We start from the raw sequence: 10561 nt of genomic DNA on the forward strand, positions 1-10561 counted from the left end.
AATACCAAATATGCACCATGAATTATTTTATTTATATTCAGTGTTGGAGACTACCCATAATGTAAAACCTTTATTTTAGGCCAGCAACTCAAACAATGTCCAAGAAGGAAAAAATATAATATGGCTCATTCAAGATGAATTTGCACAAGACCCACTTGACTTAAAACTATGTAATCAAAAGTACCTAAATAGAATACCTTTCCTTATTCACACATTCTAATCTCAACCATTCAATGAAAAAGCAAACACATTCTCTATTGTAACTACATTTTACATTAAAGAAACTAGAAAACAATTCCATTGTCTATAGTAATTGCATTTGTTTTCTTTAGGTTGATTATTTCCAAATAGCCACCAAACCAGTTTTTTCAAAATCAAACCTAGAAAATATTGGCTTCATTATGTTTCTCTTTTGTTAACCATGTGGTCACACATATCATGATGATGCTACTTTGTTTTCTCCCAAGTAAGTGTACCATATTTCAATGCTACTTTTCAAATCTCACTAAAAAACCACCTTCGTACTAACTGTGAATTAAGTAAAAAGGATTCATTATGCGATTCTTGATTGTTTTTATAAGCTCTATACAATAAGTCCATTTTGAGAACATAAAAGAGCTGCCATGTATGTGCTTTAATTTGGACTGATCTAAGCATATACGACATCACTTATGGAGATAATGTTTCACAGGATATCCATATATTTTGAAAAGCATTGTGGTTATTCGATTTGCAACGTTTGAATTCATAGAAAGACCAAGTCATACATGAAACCAAAATATGGGTTATGGTAACCATTTAGTTGCACCCATCAGCATTATAGGATAACCAAGTTTTCCATGAAATTAAAAAATGGGTTATGCTTCTCATATAGTTTCACTGACAGGTATTATATGATAAATGTTAAGAATGTGGATAACAGTTTCCTCAAACTTGTATCTTTATGCCAACTAGCATTTATCTGAAAGAATGCTAGACAGAAAGCATGTTGAAAAAATCATTGGCCAACTACACTTCAGAGACATAGTAGATATTGTCCAGATCTCCAACAATATCTTCATTCACCTTGTAGATAAAGAGATAGAGATGGTGGCAACATTGCTTAATGTGCCCTCTTTCTCCCACTATGATTTCTCCCACTATGATGGATGAGCAGAATCCTAGCCCTGGTTCTCATAAAAAACTAAACGCAAAGAGGTGGATCTTCTACTTTATTATGTCCTTGCAACATCATGATCACTTTATTCATTGAAGGCCTCACTTGTGCATCCTCCTAAATAAAGTAGAATGCAATTATGATAACTCTTTCTACCTGTTCCCACTCGTAGTCTACCAGATCTCCAGATTCAGGTCAACGACATTCCTAATCTTTCCTTCTTGAATGACACTAATTTGCCATGAAATAAAAAACTCCATCTCCTCCTCCTGGGACAAGTCTAAATTCTTCCTCCCACTGATTATTTCTAACAAAACCATGCCAAAATTGTAAACATCACTCTTGTCTATGGGACAGACATGAAAAAGTGACTTAGAAGCTAAGTGCACAGGAATCCCCTTGACACGAGTAAATTCTTGGCTTTGAGCCCTATCCATTAACTTGGACAACAAAAATCCGCAAGTTTGGCTACAAAATTCTCATCCAGCTGGATATTTTGAGGCTTCACATCCAAATGAAGGATCCTATCTTTGGATTTGTCATGCAAGAGAGCCAATCCCCAACCCACATCATGGATGATCTTGTATCGCTTTCTCCAGTCAAGATATGGTGAAGGATTATTGTCACAAGGGCACCAAAACAACGAGTGATCAACATATACATTGCTCATGTACTTATACACCAGCAATCTATAGGTGCCATCAATGCAAAACCCAAATAGTCTCACCAAATTTACATGGTTAATGCTTCCAAGGTTGCAACCTCTGCACGGAAATGCAAATGCCCTATATCAGCATTACCCAGTTTCTTCATTGCAACTTTTGTTCCATCGACAAGTTGCCATTCAAACAAAACTAAAAACCCACCAACCCCAAGTTGCCTACTAAACCTCTTGTGGCCTCCTCCAGCTCCATGTATGTATAGCTTTGGGGCAAGCCTGGAAAATTCTCCAGAAATTCATCTTCTTCAGACCTCTGCTTCACCATTTTATTCTTCACTTTATATCTCCATGCAAGAAATCCCAGTGCAGAAACCATGAAAACAACGAAAACCCCTAATAATTCCTAATGATCTGATCCGAGACTCGTTTCAAGGATTTGATTTCCTGATAATGGTAACACCCTCCAGAGTTATTCTTGAAGAAAGCAGTAGCACAAGAACAGTTCAACAAACACGAGTTCTTGCATTGCTCTAGGCTGATAAAGCTCATATTCCTATACTCATTTGCAAAATAATCTACCCCATCAAGCTCTAGCAATTGGTTTGAAGCCCCGCATACAAGATTCTTCCTTGGACTACATGTGATATGGGTTGAAATTCATTAAATATAGCATCACCTTGGCAGCTGCAAGTCCCTCCTGAGCTACAAATTCCGAGGGAACCACAATTGTGGGAGAAGAGGAAGAAAAATAGCAAGAGCAACCATTTCTGAGGGGGAGAATACACGATGGTTATGGTGATGATGTCAGACGGACAAATCTAAGACCACGATGACAACAGTTGTAGGTTTCTATCACCATAAAAATATGTGGAGTCCACCGGCATAAAAATTCATGAAGGAGTACACATGATGAGATGTCAGACCATGAGACACATGTCAACCCAAAGGAAAAAAGGTAGAGACCATGAGACACATGTCAGCCCAAAGGAAAAAAGGTAGATGAAGGTTGTCTTGACTATTTCGAAGAAGAGATGCTTATCAGCGTAAATATACACTTGAGCAAGATTAAAAGTGATAGCATCCAGAGGCAACTTATTTATCAGATTATTTTAATCTGACATTTAGAGTTCTTTAATGGTTTTATATTTATATCTTAAAGCTTAATTGATTATGATGGTTTATATCATTGTATTTTGTATTCATATTTCAAATTTAGTTTTAACATTTTTGAGAAAAAATCATTATAGAATAACCCAAATTTTATATTTAATACTTCTATCAAACTTTTAATTTTTATTTAATAAAATTATATATTTATTTTGTATGATATATTTACAGAAAAAATGTCCTTTTTTAAATTGTCAGGTTACATATCTGTCTACCTTTTTCATCTATGTTTTATATCTGTCCATCTATTTTTATGCCCATTAAGTGACCTCTTCCATTTTCATGTTTCCACGTGACTACCGTGCTTGGAGAGTCTCAGGTTGGTTCATAGTCAATACAATTTTTCTTGACGGAAGCCCCCATGAGTGTAGGAAGATGAGATCCTCCCTTTTGAAATTGTCAGGTTAGAGATTCGCCTACCCTTTTCATCTATGTTTTACATCTATCCATCTATTATCCATCTGTTGTTCTACCCATCAAGTGACCTCTCCCATTTTCATATTTCCACGTCACTAGCGTGCTTGGACAGTCTCAGGTTGGTTCATTGTCAATACAATTTTTCTTGACAGAAGCCCCCGTGAGTGTAGGAAGATGAGATCCCATGATTTATGACCAGTGCTTGGATATTTCTCGTAGACAATTCAATATAAGGGCTCGATCCCCCAATTTCATGTATATAGTGACGACCAAGCGTGCGAGTGGTGTGGCCTCCTCCGATGGGCACAATCTAATTCAAGGACCGATGGTCGAGGTTAAGAACATCACTAGAGACCCCAAGCCTGGATCTCATTAGAACTTGATGAAATGTTTGGGTGAGCCTGGACATGGCTATCAAGAACAAAAGGGGACCTCACGAAACAACTGTTGGGGATTTTTCTGGTAAAATACCAAAAACAAACAAATTAAACACAGAGGCAGTGCTCTGTTTTTCTCCAGGATCTTAGCACAGGGAAGCTTTAAAAAATTTCTGAGAACAGAGTATTACACACCCATAAAAGGATTTGTATTCATTAAAACAAAATTCCTTATACAAACTTCATCCTCTTTCACTCAGAGGGATTCACCAAAAATACATTTCAACCAACAAAAAAAAAACTGTCTCCTCCTGAGATTTTACACTACTGGTGTGTAAAAATCTCTTTTACATTTACTGCTGTGAAAACATTTTACATATACTACTGTAAAACAATTTTTACATATGCTTTCTCAAAAAACATTATGTGCTACTGCACGTTACAACATCTCACAAATGTTTTCAAATACGATACCAAAATCTTGGATTCATCTTACGCTGCTGCGTTTTCACCGTTTTTACATTAAAAGAGTCAACACTTATAATCTATGCACTGTTGTGCATAATACTCCACGCATCACACATTGGTCGTCTTTGTTTTTGTTTTTCATTCACCCACGCACTGTTGTGCGTTCTGTTGCTTCATTGCAAAAAAAATGGTCAACACTGCAAAAAACATAACATATACAATGTATATACAATACATAAAAAATATAACACGTAAATGCATATCCTCCATGCCCATACCTCCGTAGGAAATAAGAACATTAAAATTAAAAGTTTTATCTACTTTCTACCCATCACAATAACTTTGCATTAAATACTTTTACGGCAGTCAAACAAAAAAAAAATTATGGCACGTTAAATTAATTTGCTGCAAGTTTGGAAGTCTGACAACCGTTGATTTGCCCTCGTGGAATCGAACGGCTGGTATGAATATCGGAAGGCCCTTTGTTACCGAAAGTTACGTTCCGATGGAGAGGTGGTTTTGCAAAACGTTCAGGGGGCATGTGGCTAAGGTTAATTGCATCGGGCTTGTGTATACGGAAACAACTTCACAGCTAAAGGCGGTCTGAAATGTGTCAGATGGTTTCGCTGCAACTATTTTTGGCGCAGTACAAACGCAGTTGAAATTATACTTTCAACACACACCTTTAATTTCAACTGTCGGGCATTCAGTCATACCCAAACACTTCCTCAAAAATTCGAAGCTTTTCTGATCCAGTGGCTTGGTCAGAATGTCTGTTACCTGTTCCTGAGTCCTGCAATGTTCTAAAACAATTTTTCCATTGTTCACCAATTCCCTGATGTAATGAAATCTTGTGTCAATGTGTTTCGTTCTCTTATGAAACACATAATTCTTTGATAATGCAATTGCTGAGCTATTGTCACAAAAAATCACTGTCGCTTTTGCCTGCTCTTGGCCTAATCTCCTTAACATTCTTCTCATCCAAACTGCTTGACATGCTGCTACTGTAGCTGCCACATATTCAGCCTCTACTGTAGACAGTGCTACAATGGACTGCTTCTTAGAAGCCCATGAACTGGCTCCTGAACCCATGTGAAAAACATAACCGGAACTGCTTTTCCGATCATCTACACTTCCAGCCCAATCACTATCAGTGTATCCAATTAAATCTAAATGTTCTGAGACAGTATATAAAATGCCAAACATTTTTGTACCTTTAACATACCTCAGAATTCTTTTTGCTGCCTGCCAATGTGCCTTCTTTGGCCTCTCCATGAATCTGGAAATTAAACTAACAACAAACATTATGTCAGGCCTAGTTGTTGTTAAATACATAAGGCTGCCAATAATGCTCTTATACAAACTAGGATCAAAATCCTTGTTGCTGTCTTCTCTGCTTAGTTTTAATCCCATCACTGTGGGAGTGATTGCTGCCTTACACTCTTGCATGTTAAATCTGCCCAATACTTCATTTACATATTTTTCTTGTGAGATAAAAATTCCATTTTCATTTTGATCTACTTCTATTCCTAAGAAGTATCTCAGCAGACCCATGTGATTCATTTCAAATTCTTCCTTCATGACTGATTTGAAATTCTCAATGAGATGATCATCATTACCTGTGAAAATCACATCATCAACATATAAGACAACAATCAAAATTTTACCATCCTTTTCTTTGATGTAGACGGTGGGTTCACCCTCACATTTCTCAAATCCATTTTCCAGTAGATGGAATCTATCGTACTGTACCATGCTCTTGGCGCTTACTTCAGCCCATAAAGAGCTTTCTTCAATTTGCACACTTTGTGCTCTTCACATTTCTTCTCATAGCCTAGAGGTTGTCCAATGTAAACCTCTTCCATTAACACTCCATTTAGGAATGTTGACTTCACGTTCATTTGGTAAACTTTCCACTTTTTTTGTGCTGCTATGGACATCACTACTCTCACGGTTTCCATTCTTGCAACCAGTGCGAAAGTTTCCTCATAATCTCTCCCATATTGCTGCTTGTACCCTTTGACAACCAGCCTTGCCTTGTGTCTTTCAATTTTGCCTTCATCATTGCTCTTGGTCTTGTAGACCCATTTAACTCCAATGACTTCTTCACCTTTTGGTAGATCAACCAAATCCCATATCTTGTTTCTCTCTATGGCATTAATCTCCTCATCCATAGCTTCTATCCATTTCCTGTCCTCAATTTCTTATTCGAAATGAATAGGATCATCAACATGACAATATAAAGCAAACAAGGAATTCATTCCTTCATCATAAATGTCAGTTAGGTTTCTAAACTTCTTACCTCTTTCATTTGGTGTGCAAGTGCTTGAAGATGCACTTGAATTTCCTCCTTGTGGTGTGCTTGGAGAAGCACTTTCATTTATCTTCAATAGTGTCCCTTGCTGTCTTTGTGTTGGCGCTGCTATTTGGGGATGTATTTCAGCCATCTCCTCATCATCTTCATCATGAGCCAAACAGTTTTTAACATTCACTGTTCTCTCTATGCTTCCATCCCAAGCTTCCTCCTCAATGAATTGAACATCTCTGCTAACAAAAACCTTCTTCGTAGATGGGATATACAACCTGTAAGCTTTGGATTCCTCACTATATCCAATGAAAATACATTTCTCCCCTTTGCCGTCCAACTTCCTCCTTTGCTGATCTGGAATGTGTGCATAGGACACACATCTAAAAAATTTCAAGTGGGTGACACCTTGCTTTCTCCCACTCCATGCTTCTTCCGACACTTTGTTCATCACTACTTTTGTAGGGCACCTGTTCAAAATGTAAACTTCACAATTTACAGCTTCAGCCCAATAATCATTTGGCAAATGCTTTGACTTTAGCATGCTCCTCGCCATATCCATGATGGTCCTGTTCTTCCTTTCAGCAGCTCCATTTTGCTGTGGGGTGTACCTAGCTATAAATTGCTTATGAATCCCATTTTCTCTACAAAACCATAGAAACTCCTTGGAGATATACTCACCTCCTCTATCAGTTCTCAAAACTTTGAGATGCAGCCCGCTTTGATTTTCTACAAGTGCCTTGAAATTCTGGAATTTTTCAAACACTTCACTTTTGTTCTTAAGGAAATAAACCCAAGTTTTTCTGGTGAAATCATCAATGAATGTTAGAAAATATTGGCTGCCTGCAAGTGATGGAGTTTGCATTGGTCCACATAAGTCTGAGTGGATAATTTATAAGGGTGCTTTTGCCCTTATGTTTTCCCTGATGGAAAACTTTCTCTATGTTGTTTCCCCAATATGCAGCCTTCACAAAGGTTGTTCGGTTTCTCTATCAGTGGTAATCCTCTTACCATTCCTTTTATACTCAACAAGTTAAGACCTCCAAAGTTGAGATGTCCAAATCTCAAGTGCCACAACCAATTTTCATCATTTGGCACGCTTTGGAAAGCCTCTTGGGTGACTGCTGTAATTACTTCTATGTTTTTCAAATCTACCCTTATTCTGAGAGGGAACATCTTGTTCCTTGTCATCTTCACTTCAGCAATGCATCGTTTGCTGGGTGCTATATCCATGATGGTGCATAGATCATTCACAAAGAAAAAATTGTACCCCTTTTGAACAAGTTTTCCAATACTCAAGAGGTTACATCTCATTCCAAGAACATAGTAAACATCTGCTATGGTTTTCTTCTCACCCTTCTTTGTAAATATTTTTACCTCTCCTTTTCCCATAACAGAAATTTTTCTATCAGTTCCAAGTGTAACTTGTGATTTCACATTTTGATCTAAAGTAGAAAAGAGGGCTATGTTTCCTGTCATATGGTTGCTGCAACCTGAGTCTAAAAACGATATATCATCACTGTTTGTTTCAGCCATATTACAAGCGAAAAACACATTATCTTGGCTCATAGTTTCTCTAGTGATATTTGCACTAGATATATTATTCATATCATGCTGCTTCTTCTTACATTCACTGGCATAATGCCCATATGTTTTACAGTAATAACATTGGACATTGGATTTTTCATACCTTTGTCCTTGAGCATGATGTTGTCCTCTTTGTTGGCTACTACCTTGGCCTTGGTTCTGATTTGGATTGCTGCCTCTTCCTTGAGCATTTGCTAGGCTGTTCCTTCCACCTCTGTTTTGGCTTCTGCCTCTTCCTCTCTTGTTTCCTCTGCCTTGACCTCTTCCTCTTCCAAAGGACATCTGGGTCTTGAAGGCTTGCTCTAGAGATGAGTTTTCATTTCTACTCAACCTCTGCTCATGTGTTGTTAGTGATGCATGTAGCTCATTAGCTAAAAAGTTTGAGAGATCCTTTGTCTCTTCTATGGTGGTGACAATCACATCAAACTTTGAGGGTCGGACCCTCAATAGTTTCTCCACAATCCTCCTTTCTTCAAGGGTTTCTCCATGAGTTCTCATCTGTATGACCAGACCAATCACATGTGTGAAGAATGAGTCAATGTTGTCTAACTCTTCATGAAAAAGTTCTCAAAATCTTTCCTCAGCAATTTTAGTTTTGTTGTCTTCACTTTCTCCATGGCTTGATAGGTTGTCTTGAGAGTTTTCCATGATTCTTTGGATGTCTTAGCTGCTGCTATCCTTGGAAACACACTCTGGTCTACTGCTTGATACAAAAATACACGGGCTTTTGAATCCTTCTTCCTATTGCTCTTCAACAGATTCTTCTCTACCTGAGTTAACCTATTAAAACCATTTTCATCTGCTGGTTCTTCAAACCCATCTTCAACTAGTTCCCATAAATCTTGAGAGACAAACAGGGCTCTTATGGTTATTGCCCAATAGTCATAGTTTTTCCCATTAAACTGTGGGAGTTGGGTATTAAACATACCCATGCTAGTGCTTGTGTTGGACATTCCTTGCATTCTCAACTATGGTTTAAATTCTTGACTGTGTATTTTTAAAAACACTGATTGTCTTCAACAGCTACACAAAAAAAACTTTGAGGAATACCTGAATCTTTTGCTTGAGACTTCACTTTGCTCGAGAAGATTTACTGCTGCAACAAAAAACTGCTCCCTTCAGCTTCTTTAACACCTTTAAAGAGCCTAAACTTGCTCTGATATCACTGTTGGGGATTTTTCTAGTAAAATCCCAAAAAAAAACAAATTAAACACAGAGGCAATGCTTTGTTTTTCTCCAGGATCTTAGCACACAGAAGCTTTAAAAAAATTTTGAGCACAGAGTATTACACACCCATAAAAGGATTTGCATTCATTAAAAAAAAATTCCTTATACAAACTTCATCCTCTTTCACTCAGAGGGATTCACCAAAAATACATTTCAATTAACAAAAAAAGAACTCTGTCTCCTCCTGAGATTTTACACTGCTGGTGTGTAAAAATCTCTTTTACATTTACTGCTGTGAAAACATTTTACATATACTGCTGTAAAACAATTTTTACAGATGCTTGCTAAAAAAAATTATGTGCTACTGCACGTTACAACATCTCACAAATGTTTTCAAATACGATACCAAAATCTTGGATTCATCTTACGCTGCTCCGTTTTAACCGTTTTTACATTAAAGAGTCAACACTTATAATCTATGCACTGCTGTGCATAATACTCCTCGCATCACACATTGGTTGTCTTCATTTTTGTTTTCCATTCACCCGCACACTGCTGTGCGTTCTGTTCCTTCATTGCAAAAAAAATGGTCAACATTGTAAAAAACATAACATATACAACGTATATGCAATACATAAAAAAATATAACACTTAAATGCATATCTTCCATGCCCATACCTCTGTAGGAAATAAAAACATTAAAATTAAAAGTTTTATCTACTTTCTACCCATCACAATAACTTTGCATTAAATACTTTTAGGGCGGTCAAACAAAAAACTTTTACGGCACGTTAAATTAACTTGCTGCAGGTTTGGAAGTCCGACAACCGTTGATTTTCCCTCGTGGAATCGAATGGCTTGTATGAATATCGGAAGGCCCTTTGTTACCGAACTTTATAGAGAGGTGGTTTTGCAAAACGTGCAGGGGACGCGTGGCTGAGGTTTATTGCATCGGGCTTGTGTATACGGAAACAACTTCACAGCTAAAGGCGGTCCGAAATGTGTCAGATGGTTTCGCTGCAGCTGTTTTGGGCACAGCACAAATGTAGTTGAAATTAAACTTTCAACAGCAACCTTTCTTGGAGTCTGATGGGCTCTGATTGGCCCAGGCTCTTAATTGTTCCGATCAATCCTAGGGATCAACGGTTTGAGTTGATTTGGTCTCAGATGACGTTTCGTCCCCTAGAACCTTACACTAAAATTCCATGCTTCGAGCTTCACTCGTCGAACATGCATCGTCAATCGAATCAAAGCCT

General features: G+C 37.6%; 1 pseudogene; it reads right to left on the reverse strand.

Moving 5' to 3' along the window:
- Positions 1 to 1183: 1183 nt before the first annotated feature.
- Positions 1184 to 2752, reverse strand: LOC149248279 (G-type lectin S-receptor-like serine/threonine-protein kinase SD2-5; annotated as a pseudogene).
- Between the last annotated feature and the right edge of the window lie 7809 nt (positions 2753 to 10561).

This window comes from Pinus tabuliformis, chromosome 7, assembly GCF_031772625.1.
Source record: "Pinus tabuliformis cultivar Carrire ecotype Pingquan chromosome 7, CPIR1, whole genome shotgun sequence".
Classification (NCBI taxonomy): domain Eukaryota; kingdom Viridiplantae; phylum Streptophyta; class Pinopsida; order Pinales; family Pinaceae; genus Pinus; species Pinus tabuliformis.